The sequence below is a fragment of the Monopterus albus genome, unplaced genomic scaffold (genome assembly GCF_001952655.1).
Source record: "Monopterus albus unplaced genomic scaffold, M_albus_1.0 scaffold436.1, whole genome shotgun sequence".
Lineage (NCBI taxonomy): Eukaryota > Metazoa > Chordata > Actinopteri > Synbranchiformes > Synbranchidae > Monopterus > Monopterus albus.
In genome coordinates this window covers 132226-143372 of record NW_018128316.1, presented here as the reverse complement: position 1 = coordinate 143372, position 11147 = coordinate 132226, and the positions used below count along the sequence as shown (strand labels likewise).

Sequence of the window (11147 nt, the reverse complement as noted above, 5' to 3'; positions counted from 1 at the left end):
CCCAGCGCTGTAATAACTCTGCATTTAACCAGAAGAAAATAAATCTACGTAAAGCTGATTCCTGTTTCCTGAGTGTTACTTCTTGGGGCCTTCAGATAAAAGAACCGGTTGAATCTAAAACTCTTATTAAGCAAAAAACCGAATCAACAAACTGTCAAATGTGGACTAATAAGGCTTATGTTATACTCCACCACGTAGGCTAGAAGCATGTTCACAATATAATGCTCGCTGTCTCAAGTGCAAACAAAGTCGAGGAAAAAAGAATTAAGCTGCAAATTTGCTAGCTGTCTGGTTTACTCCTTGCTGTCTTCTCTTATCTTTTTACACCAAAACACCAATGCTTAGCTGCATATGCGTTATCCTTTGGGCTGTATATATGCATTAGGCCAAGCTGTTACCGTCAGGGGGTTTAAGCTAAATAATGTATGTGTGGGCTGGCCTTGAAGTTCACTGTATAAAGGTACCGCCCACATGCAAATAACAGCCAATCACAAAAAGCATGCCAAAATCTCAGAGTGTATCAAAAATGTGTATGAAACTGCACTTTACCCACCATCCTGAGGGGACGCTGTGCTATACACTGGGATACACAAAAATCAGGTCAAGTGGTAAAGTAGGACTTTCGAAGAAAAGATGTGAAAATGTTATTTAGACACTAACAAATGCAGTCACACTCTCCGAATTGTGAGGACCATCGAATGGACTCAACATTACACTAGGGTCCAACTTCCCAGGTACGTAGTCAGGTGATTTGTCCCAAGATACCATAAAAACCAACACACACACACACACACACACACACACACACACACACAGAGAGCCTACTGTGCTTTTAATGCCACAGATGGGCTCTCAGAGGGGAGTGAATGAGTTTTTCAAGGAGCAATAGAAAACTGTAGGGAGAAAGATAGTCTGCCATGTGTGTGTTTGGCTGTAGAGGTCTGTGAATAGTGACAGTGGGGAAAAGGCTGTCAGAGTGGTAATTCAAAGCTCTGGCTGCACCCATCAACACCAACATTGGGTGAGAAGAATGGTGCCTTGTTGAAGAGATTTTCTATTACACAATGTGCTGCTAGGAGCCCTGCAGCACACCATACATTATGTCAGGAGTGTGTATGTGTGTGTGGCAGGGTATTGATGTCAGTGTAACTGAGAAAGACAAAGAGGAGGATAGATGCACATGTAACATTACTCTTTCTTTTAAAGTGAGATTAGATTGATATATCACTGCATTTTGCATTGTGTGCCACCTGTTCCATTTTGGAAAGATTTTTTTTGGATTGATTCACTGTTCTTTCAGTGCAACTGGAGCTAATACTGCTGGAGTGTCTGGCAGAAGGCTGATAGAAAATGGTTAGGGTTAAGCAACTGAATTTATTTAAAAGTAGCCTTAATTTTAGGAAATGCATATACCAGTACACAGTGTTGGGGAGTAGTGAACTAGCTTGCTGGTAGTTCAACTACATTCAGTGGAACCTTGGATTGTGAGTAACCCGGTTTGCGAGTGTTTTGCAAAAAATTTTGATTCGATATACGAGCGAGGTCTCACAATACAAGTAGCATATCTGCCGAGCATCACGTGACATAGGTCACAACTGAGCCAATGGGTCTCGCACTTCACTCGTATAATCAATATCTGTACTGCAACAATGGCCCCTCACGCCAGCCACGATTCTTTTCAGAGGTAAAGTGCAGGTTAATTTGTTTTACTTTATACTGTATTTTGTATTACTATAATCATTTTTATATGGATAAGTGGGTGTGAAACGAATCCTCTGAGTTTCCATTATTTCTTATGGGGAAATTCGCTTTGATATACGAGTGCTTTGGATTACAAGCATGTTGCTGGCATGAATTATACTCGCAATCCAAGGTTCCACTGTAGTTAAATTACATTTGTGCCATATTTTGTGTAGTTAACTACTGCAAATAATGTAGGACCATAAGAGGGAAGGAATTATTGTTTATTTTTATTTTACCATTGCTACATTAATCCTAAGGGCCTTTTGGGGAGACTGTCCTGAAGTCTTGAAATCATGAGAGACCCTCCAGCATGTTTAACTGAAGGCTGCCAGCCCTCATTCTTCCACCTCTCCAACTCTTCTTCTCACATCCTTTCAATGGCTGAATCTGAACACTTCCATTCATCACTCCATTAGACTCTTTTCCATCGATTGTTGCTCCAGTCTTCGTGAACTGTTGCATATCTCTGCCTTTTCTTCCTGTCCCCCTTCTGAAAGAGTTTCCTCCGATCTAAAAAAAAAAACGAAAAACCTTTCAACAGATTATGACATGATATTTGCAGCCTTGCCACCTTTGCCCTTTTCCTTTTCTTTGCCCCTTTTTCCTCTCTTCATCTTTTTTTGGCCACTCCTTGTTTTGCTTCCTCTGCCCCTCCAGTCTTTTCTATTATTATGTTCTTTCCTCCTCCATTCTTGCTCTATTTCTTCCTTTCCCCTTCTCCTCTCCTCCTTCACACCTCCAGTCAAAGGAAGTCACCAGAGAGAAACAGGGGAGCAGCGCTGCTTGCTAAGCAGTTGAGCAAAACACATTTGCCAAGTTTTGTGTGTGATTGTGTAAGTGTGTGTATGTGCATGCACACCTCATTATCAATATTACGTTTGTGTGTGACTAAGAGAATGTCTAATTTGTGTGTATACAAGTGTGGATGAAGAGTACTCTGTCAGGATCAGAGCGTGAAGCTGCCGATGTTGTCGTGGGTGAACTCAATTACATAGCCAGATGAGGATACGTAAAGGAACACCATCTCTTTATTAAAAGCACTGACAATGGGACCAGGCAAGAGACCAAAGAGGCAGCACGGGAGGGTGACCTCGGGCGGCTGTCACTGTGGAAATGGCCACTGCCGGGAACCTAGAGCTGGGACCTCCTGTGGAGCATTCATCGTGGTGGTAACCATGGCGGGGACACTTCTGTTGGTGCACTGAAGGTAGGGGGCTTCAGTGGGGACACTTTCGTCGGCACACCGGAAACCTCCTCGTGCTGAAGGGACATTGACCTCAAGAAGCTTAACTGCAGTAACAGGCTGCCGCTGCCAGGGTGCTGACTGAGGAGGTTGCTGCTGCCGGGGTGCTGGCTGAGGAGGCTGCCACTGCCGGGGTGCTGGCTGCGGGGGCTTGGGCTGCTGGGGCTGGGAGTGGCGTCGGCGATCCGGCTGACCCGCTTGGAAACAGGTACAGGAACCGCAGCCCTACTTGACGGCCTCCTCCTGGTCCTCCCTTTCCCTGGACCCCCAGGGCAGATAGCCCACCGGGTTTCCTCGAAGGGAGAGGGTCTCTGTGCTGGATGGGAGAGTGGAGAAGCCATCTGGGCCTTTAGCTGCTGATAAATGTCCTGGGCTTCTGCTGGGCTCAGGTAGGTCTCCATGAGTTGGAGGTTGTAAAGCCGGGGGCAGAGCTTGCTAAGTTTTAGCCCCAACTCTGAAACATTGTCGGGTGTGTCCGCGGGGTCCATGTGTGGCTGGGTAAGGCTATTATGGTGAGTGTGTATGGCAGGACTAGTGATCATCTGGCTCTGTCTTCCTTGCTGGCTGTTAGGATCAGAGTGTGAAGCTGCCGATGTTGTCATGGGTGAACTCAATTACATAGCCAGATGAGAATACGTAAAGACGTATACGTGTCTGTGTTGCAGGCACCACTGTTTATCACACTGTCTTTTTCATAAAGTCCAGCAGAATGTCGCCTCCCCCTTCTTTCTCCATTCTCTGTACCCTCTACACACACATATACATACAAATGTACAGAGTCCTTAAGCAGGTGTTACTTTTTTGTCGGCACCATCCATTAGACCTAATAGGTGTATGCCTGAAAGGTTTTTAAAGAATGGAAAGGTGCATGTGGGCCACGTGTGTGTGTGTGTGTGTGTGTGTGTGTCCTGTCTGCGTTGTCTCTGCTATAGTTCATGTCTGCTTCTCTTTACAGTGGCCCAATTAATGTCATCCTTCTCACTTGCAGTGGCACTGCTCTCTTCTATTATCTCCTCCATTCCTTTCTTTGCTTTCCTGTTCTTTATTCAACTCTCACTCTTCTCCCCTTCATTTGTATTAGGTGTGTTTGTATTATTGGCCAGGTGTGATGAACACATGAGGAATTTGACTCAGGTACATCAGCTCTCAATGTGCAAAACAGTAAACCAGCATACGGCTGTGTAATATAACAAAATAGCAGTATTAACATCAATAAACAGTGCAAACAATGCAGAAAAAGCAGTATAAACAGACAGTAAACAATGCAGATAACAAAGGAATGTTCATTGAAATTAGATAAATATGGATAAAAACAGAGTACTTAAAGCTAGAGACCTCTATGACTCTGTATAATCTGTACAATGTATATATACACAGGTACTGCACTGAGGGTTATTGTCCAATCATACTGTCATGGGTTAAGTGTTCATTAGAGCGAGGGGTGTCTTAGTGCACAGTGACCTGTAACGGTGTCCAGAGGGGAGAGTTCAAACAGATTGTGTCCAGGGTGTGAGGGGTCTGCAGTGATCGTCTCCACCTTCCTTTTGACCCATGCAGTGTACAGGTCCTCCATGGAGGGCAGGCTCACACCAATGACCTTTTCTGCAGTCCTGACTGTTCGCTGAAGTCTGTACTTGTCCTGTTTGGTTGCTGAGCCAAATCCCATTTTGACTTTGGGACTTCCAGCCTGTACTCGGCACAGATGTTTCTGTACACTATGCCAGCCACTTGGTTATGGTGTTCTATGTATGCCCTGCCTGCTAGCATCTTGCACCCTGCTGTTATGTGCTGTTATGTGCTGGATTGTCTCAGGGGCATCTTTGCACCTGGGGTCCTGCCTGCCTCTGTCGATCTTGTACTTCAGCCACTTCTTCTATCTGACAGTGGTACATACCGTGCAGGGGTTTGTCCTTCCATGAAGGTTCCTGCTCTTCTTTCCCTTGTTACTCTGGTTTCTGCTGCCTGAGGTGTTCACTAAGCACGTCATCACTCGGGGCTATCTTCCTGATGTATTCATGGATCTTTGTTGTTTCATCCTGGATAGTGGCTCTCAGTTTGCAAATGCATAATTGCACATTGACTGTTGACTACTGCGCATGCTGCTCCCATGCAGCATACATACATACATACATTTATTATATTCTTATATATTTTATTATATTGCTGCATTTGCTGCTTAAAGTGCCTTAGATTTTGTGTTACTTATTCATCTACTATATATTTCATTTGTATTGTGTGGCATTCATGTGGACAGCAAAGTAAGAATTTCATTGTACAGGGAAACATGTTTCCTAACTGTGCATATGACAAATAAACACTTTGACCTTCACCTTGACACTCACTAATCCTCGGCCTCCTTCCTTCCACTTAGTGTACAGTTTCAGGATACTGGATTTGGGGCGGCTGTGGCTTAGGAGGTCGAGGGGGTCGTTTCCTAACTGGAGGATTAGCAGGTTGATTCCCGGCTTGTCCAGTAAACATGTCAAAGTGTCCTTGAGCAAAACACTGAACCCTCAGTTGCTCCTGGTGACAATACCGGTGTGTGAATGTGTGAGCGTTTGGGAGTGCGAATGGGTGGATGGCCAAGTAGTGTAGCAGTTTTGAGTGTGCTATAAAGCGTAGAAAAGTGCTATACAAGTATAAGACCATTTACCCGCCATGCATTGTAAGGAGCTTCCTTGTCTTGATGTCAGTGGCCTCTATCTCCTCCTTCGGCCAGCCTATTATGCCAGCGGGGTACCTGATGACCATCAGGGCGTAGGTGTTAATTGCCCAGACTTTGTTCTTTCCATTCAGCTGACTTCTCAGGATTTACCTTACTCTCTGCAGGTACTTGGTGGTTGCTTTCCTTGCGGCCTCTTCAAGGTTCCCATTTGCCTGCGGGATCCCAAGGTACTTGTAGCTGTCCTCAACATCTGCTATGTTGCCTTCTGGTAGTACAATCCCCTCAGTTCTACCTTTCCTCTCCTTGTTACCTTTCGACCACACTTATCCAGTCCGAATGAAAACTGATAGCAACTGGATAGCTCAGTGGTTGACAGTGCCAGCTTTGGTACAGAAGCTTGGGGGTTTGATCCCCGATTAGGGTGTGGTTAATATCCAGCATGGCCCCCAGGCAAGGTCTTTAATGCTAACTGCTTACCTCAGTGGTAATGAGAGTTGGAAACATAAGACAAGGTCTGTGTCAAATGCTGAGGAACCAGGGCAATTTGATGAGAAGTGGACTATTGGAACAAGAGCAAGACATTTATGGACAAGAGATGAGAACTTGGAATATATGAGATACTTTTGGGTTACAGCACAGCACTGCGTCAAGGATGCACAGAAGTGTTCACTCCCAGCAAGTCAGCCTGTGGCCCAACACAGAAGAAGGGAACTGAGAGCTTCCGCTGTCTGAAGCTGAAGTCATAACTTAATCACTACAACACTGGGACTCAAACTAAGTTACATTAGTAATGAGTGTACCTTAAGATAAACATGATTCAGTAATGTGAACATTTATTATCATGTTAGCCAAAGGACTTGTTCTCTAAACAAAGTTCACCACAAGATGTGATGAAAAGGAGAGGAGAGCAGGCAACAAAGACAGAGAAGGAGGAGATGAGGAAATGAAAGAAGACTAGGGGAGAGAAGAAACGATTGTGATGAACAGACAGAAGAGACAGGGAGACTGCCACAGTTATAATTAGACCTTGTGGTATGTTTTTATTCTGTGTTCATGTGCAGTAAATTACAGTGTAGTAACAAAGCCTTTCACTCAGTAAACTAACATGTTGTTATATGATGTATATCTGTCATATCTAATGATATATGTGCAAACCCCCAGAAACCATCATCCCATGCCACTCTGCCAAACCTCTTGACAGCCCATGTAAAATTTTTTAGATCCAGCACTGCATATCAGACATCAGACAGCTGTCAGTAGAAGAACGATAAAGTCTTGGGGATATTTATGATAATGACAGTCCCTTTTATTGGCCAAGTATGTTACACACACAAGGAATTTGTCTCCAGTACAGAAATGAGGCAGCCATCTGCAGCAGCAACTCACACACACACACCGATGGCAGTGTTGTTCCTGCAAAGCCATCGAGAGCAACTTGGGGTTCAGTGTCTTGCCCAAGGACAGTTTTACATGTGGACTGGAGAGAATGGGAATCGAACTGCAACAAAACGCTCTACCCGCTCTACCTCCTGAGCCACAGCCGCCCTGGTGCAGAGAACAGACTCGATGATTCCTCTGTAGAACTGTATCAGCAGCTCCTCTGCCAGCTCAGGATGTACTTCCTGAGCTGGCACAGGAAGTACATCCTGTGCTGTGCCTTATTGATGATGGTCCTGATGTTAGACGTCTACTTCATGTCCTAGGAGATAGTGGAGCCTGGGAACTTTTTGCTGCTGATACAGTGTTGCCAAGTACAGTGAGGGGTTCTTCCTGAAGTCCACTGTCATCTCCACTGTTTTGAGCGTGTTCAGCTCCAGGTTGTTGCAACTACACCACAGGACCAGCTGCTCAACCTCCCGTCTGTAGGCTGACTCATGATCGTCTCGGATGAGAACAATGACCGTTGTGTCATTTGCAAACTTTAGGAGCTTGACAGAGGGGTCCTTCGAGATGCATTTGCTGGTGTAGAGTGAAAACAGCAGAGGGGAGAGCACACATCCTTGGGGGACACCTGTGCTTATTGTCCAAGTGCTGGATGTGGTTTTCCCCAGCCTCACTTGCTGCTTCCTGTATGTCAGAAAGCTCGTAATCCACTGACAGGTGGGGGCAGGCACAGTGAGCTGGGTCAGCTTGGAGTGGAGGATGTCCGGGATGATGGTGTTGAATGCCAAGCTATAGTCCACAAAGAGGGCCTGTGCGTACGTCCTTGGAGAGTCAAGGTGTTGCAGGATGTAATGCAGTGCCATGTTCACAGCTTTGTCCACTGACCTGTTTGCCCGATAGGCAAACTGCAGGGGGTCCAGCAGGGGGTCAACAATGTCCTTCTGGTGGGCCGACACCAGTTTTTCAAAGGATTTCATAACTACAGATGTCAGGGAGACAGGTCTGTAGTCGTTCAGTCCACTGATGGAGGGTTTCTTGGGGAATGGAATGATGGTGGAGCATTTGAAGCAGGAGGGGACCTCACACAGCTCTGGTGACCTGTTGTAGATGACTGTGAAGATGGAGGCCAGCTGATCTGCACACACTTTCAGGCAGGAGGGGGTCACGCCATCTGGGCCTGGTACCTTTCTGATCTTTTGTTATTTAAAGAGGCCAAGTGCTTGATTTGAAAGGAGGATTTGTTGGGTTCCAGACCTTACTGTGTAAAATGCCCTGAGAGGATTTTTGATGTGATTTGGTTCTATACAAATAAAATTGAGTTGAATTGTAATGAATTTAACTTTATTTATAAAAATACTACAGTAACCTAAACTGATGTTTGGATATTTGAATAAACAGTGACAAAATGCTTATCATTCCTTCCAGAAAATAGATGTAACCACAATTCTCTGGTTACTGATGGATTTAATTCTCTTTTGCACTTGTTGCACTTAGCTGTCATCAAATCCGATGTCAAACTGTTAACATACATGTAATGTGTATGTTGATATACATTACAATTTGCACAGATGAACACAGACACACCATAAAAAACAAACTACGATGTAGGCTATTTGCTGTAAAATAAGTGTAAACAAACATACCCCGCTGGCTGCAAACACCAAAGACAAAATTACAAATTACTAAGTACAAAACTCCAACCAAAAAAATAGAATTACCTTATTTTCCAAAGCAAAAACCTTCTATTGCTTCAAGCGTCTTCCCACCCAAACTTTGTTCCTGGCTTTGAAGCAGGAGGGGACTTCACACAGCTCCAGTGACCTGTTGAAGATAAGTGTGAAGATGGGGACCAGCTGATCAGCACAGGTTTTCAGGCAGGAGGGGGTCACACCATCTGGGCCTGGAGCCTTTCTGATCTTTTGTCTTTTAAAGAGGCCACGCACATCCTTTTCACAGATCGTTAGAGGTGGGGGGCTGAAGGGAAAGGTGGTGATTGTTGGAGGAGCAACTGCTGGATCTGAGGTGGGGAGGGTGAGGGGGGAGTGTTGATTGTCAAACCTGCAGTAGAATACATTCAGGTCGTCTACCAGTTGACAGTCCTCCACAGCAGGGGAGATGGTTTTCTATAGCCAGTGATGGTTTTCAGGCTCCCATACACAGACGAGGGGTCGTTGGCTGAAACCTGAACTTTCAGCTTTTCAGAATAGCTCCTCTTTGCTGTTCTGATCTCCCTTGTCAGTGTGTTCCTTGCCTGGCTGTACAGAGTCCTGTCCCCACTTCTGTAAGCCTCCTCTTTGGCATGACAAAGCTGCTTGAGTCTGGCTGTAAATCAGGGCTTGTTGTTGTATGTGCAGAAGGTCTTTTTGGGCACACACACATCCTCACAGAAACTGATATAAGATGTTAGTGTCAGTGAGTTCATCCAGGTTTCTATCTGCAGTCTCAAATACACTCCAGTCTGTGCAGTCAAAGCAGGCCTGTAGCTCTGACTTAGCCTCCTCAGTCCAGCTCTTCACTGTTTTAACTACAGGCTTTGCAGCTTTAAGTTTCTGCCTGTAGGTTGGAATAAGATGGACCATACAGTGATCTGAGAGTCTGAGGGCTGCGCAGGGGACAGAGCAATAGGCGTCTTTTATTGTTGTGTAGCAGTGGTCCAGTGTGATTTTGTCCCTGGTGGGACAGGTAACGTGCTGTCTGTATTTGGGCAGTTTGTGGGTGAGATTTGCTCTGTTAAAGTCCCCTAGAACAATCAGTGGAGAGTCAGGATGTTCTAGCTCTGTGCTAGTTATCAGTTCTGCTAAGAGCCGTAGCATGTGGTGTTATGTACACTCTCATTAGTTTCCCATTATGAAACTGTTGAATTCACAGGGAGAGTAAAAGGGTTTGCAGTTGATAACAAGAGTCTCTAGGTCTGCGGTACATGTCCTCTGTAGCACTGTGACATCTGTGCACCAACCTTCATTTATGTAGAAGCAGATTCCACCTCCTCTCGTTTTCCCAGACAACTCCTTTACACGATCCACTCTGAACACCTGAAAACCCGGTATTCGAATCTCGCTATCCACGATCGAGTCACTGAGCCAGGTCTCCATGAAGCACAAAGCAGCAGAGCATGCAAAGTCAGAGTTAGTCCTGTTGACGAGAAGAATTTCATCCATTTTGTTGACCAGGGAGCGGAGATTAGCCAGGTGAATAGATGGGAGTGAGGTTCTTGTTTCCCTCTGTCGTAACTGCACCAAAGCGCCAGAGCGTTTTCTATGCCAGCGGCGTCTTTTCCAGGTCCCGTATATTGCTGCTGTGCCTCCAATCAGAATTTCCATACCGCATTCTGCATTCACAAAAAGGAAGGTAGTTTGGTGTGAGTTGTCTGATATTTAACATTTCTTCTCTGGTGAAAGTAATCCAGCATGAGTTGCACAAAACCAAGAAAACAAAGAAAAACAGCAAACACATGAGAGCGCGAGTAACCTCGATCGCCATCGCTGTTGGCGCCGGAAGTTGAAGAGTATCTTGTCTCTTCCCTTATCCTCTCCTGTTTTCCTGTCTTGACTAATCTCTTCTCACTCTGATATATACACTATGTATGGGTGAACACATTCCGTGTTTGTCTGCACTTTTTTTTTTCTTGTGTTGACTTAAGAAAACTTTATGGAAGCCCGTTTCCGCCAGTACAAAAAAATGTTTTTGATCTACAAAGTCATAATTATGAGATAAAAAGTCAAAATTTTGACTTACCTAAGTCATAATTATGAGATATGTTAGGTTATTTTTTAGTTAGATAGCTATTCAGAGATTTGTTGTCTAGGACTGTTAGTGCAGCCAGGATGTCTTCCTCAGGCTGTTAAATGCAAGGTTAGTTAAAATCAGAGAAAGGCGGCAGTCAGGGACGAATGTTATTATGACGGTAAAAGTAACCATAATATTTGTCTTAATGTGTAATGTTATGTCAAATTGTTTTAGATACACACCACGAAAACAACAGCCACACACATTATTTTCTTCATGTTTGGTCTACTGCTCTGCTCAGCTGCCAAGCTGACATATCAGGTGACGTCACGGTTCGACAGCCCAGAAAGAATTAATATTGTATAGCAATGCTTGGTTCGGGGTCTT

The 11147-nt window shown here is 44.8% G+C and overlaps 1 long non-coding RNA gene across 1 annotated transcript in view; it reads left to right on the top strand.

Moving 5' to 3' along the window:
- The first annotated feature begins 3221 nt into the window (after positions 1 to 3221).
- The window catches only part of LOC109952153 (uncharacterized), an 18255-nt gene continuing 10329 nt past the window's right edge, over positions 3222 to 11147 (top strand). The window contains exon 1 of the long non-coding RNA XR_002273713.1: positions 3222 to 3375. This is a non-coding gene — a long non-coding RNA (uncharacterized LOC109952153). The remainder of the gene's footprint in view (positions 3376 to 11147) is intronic.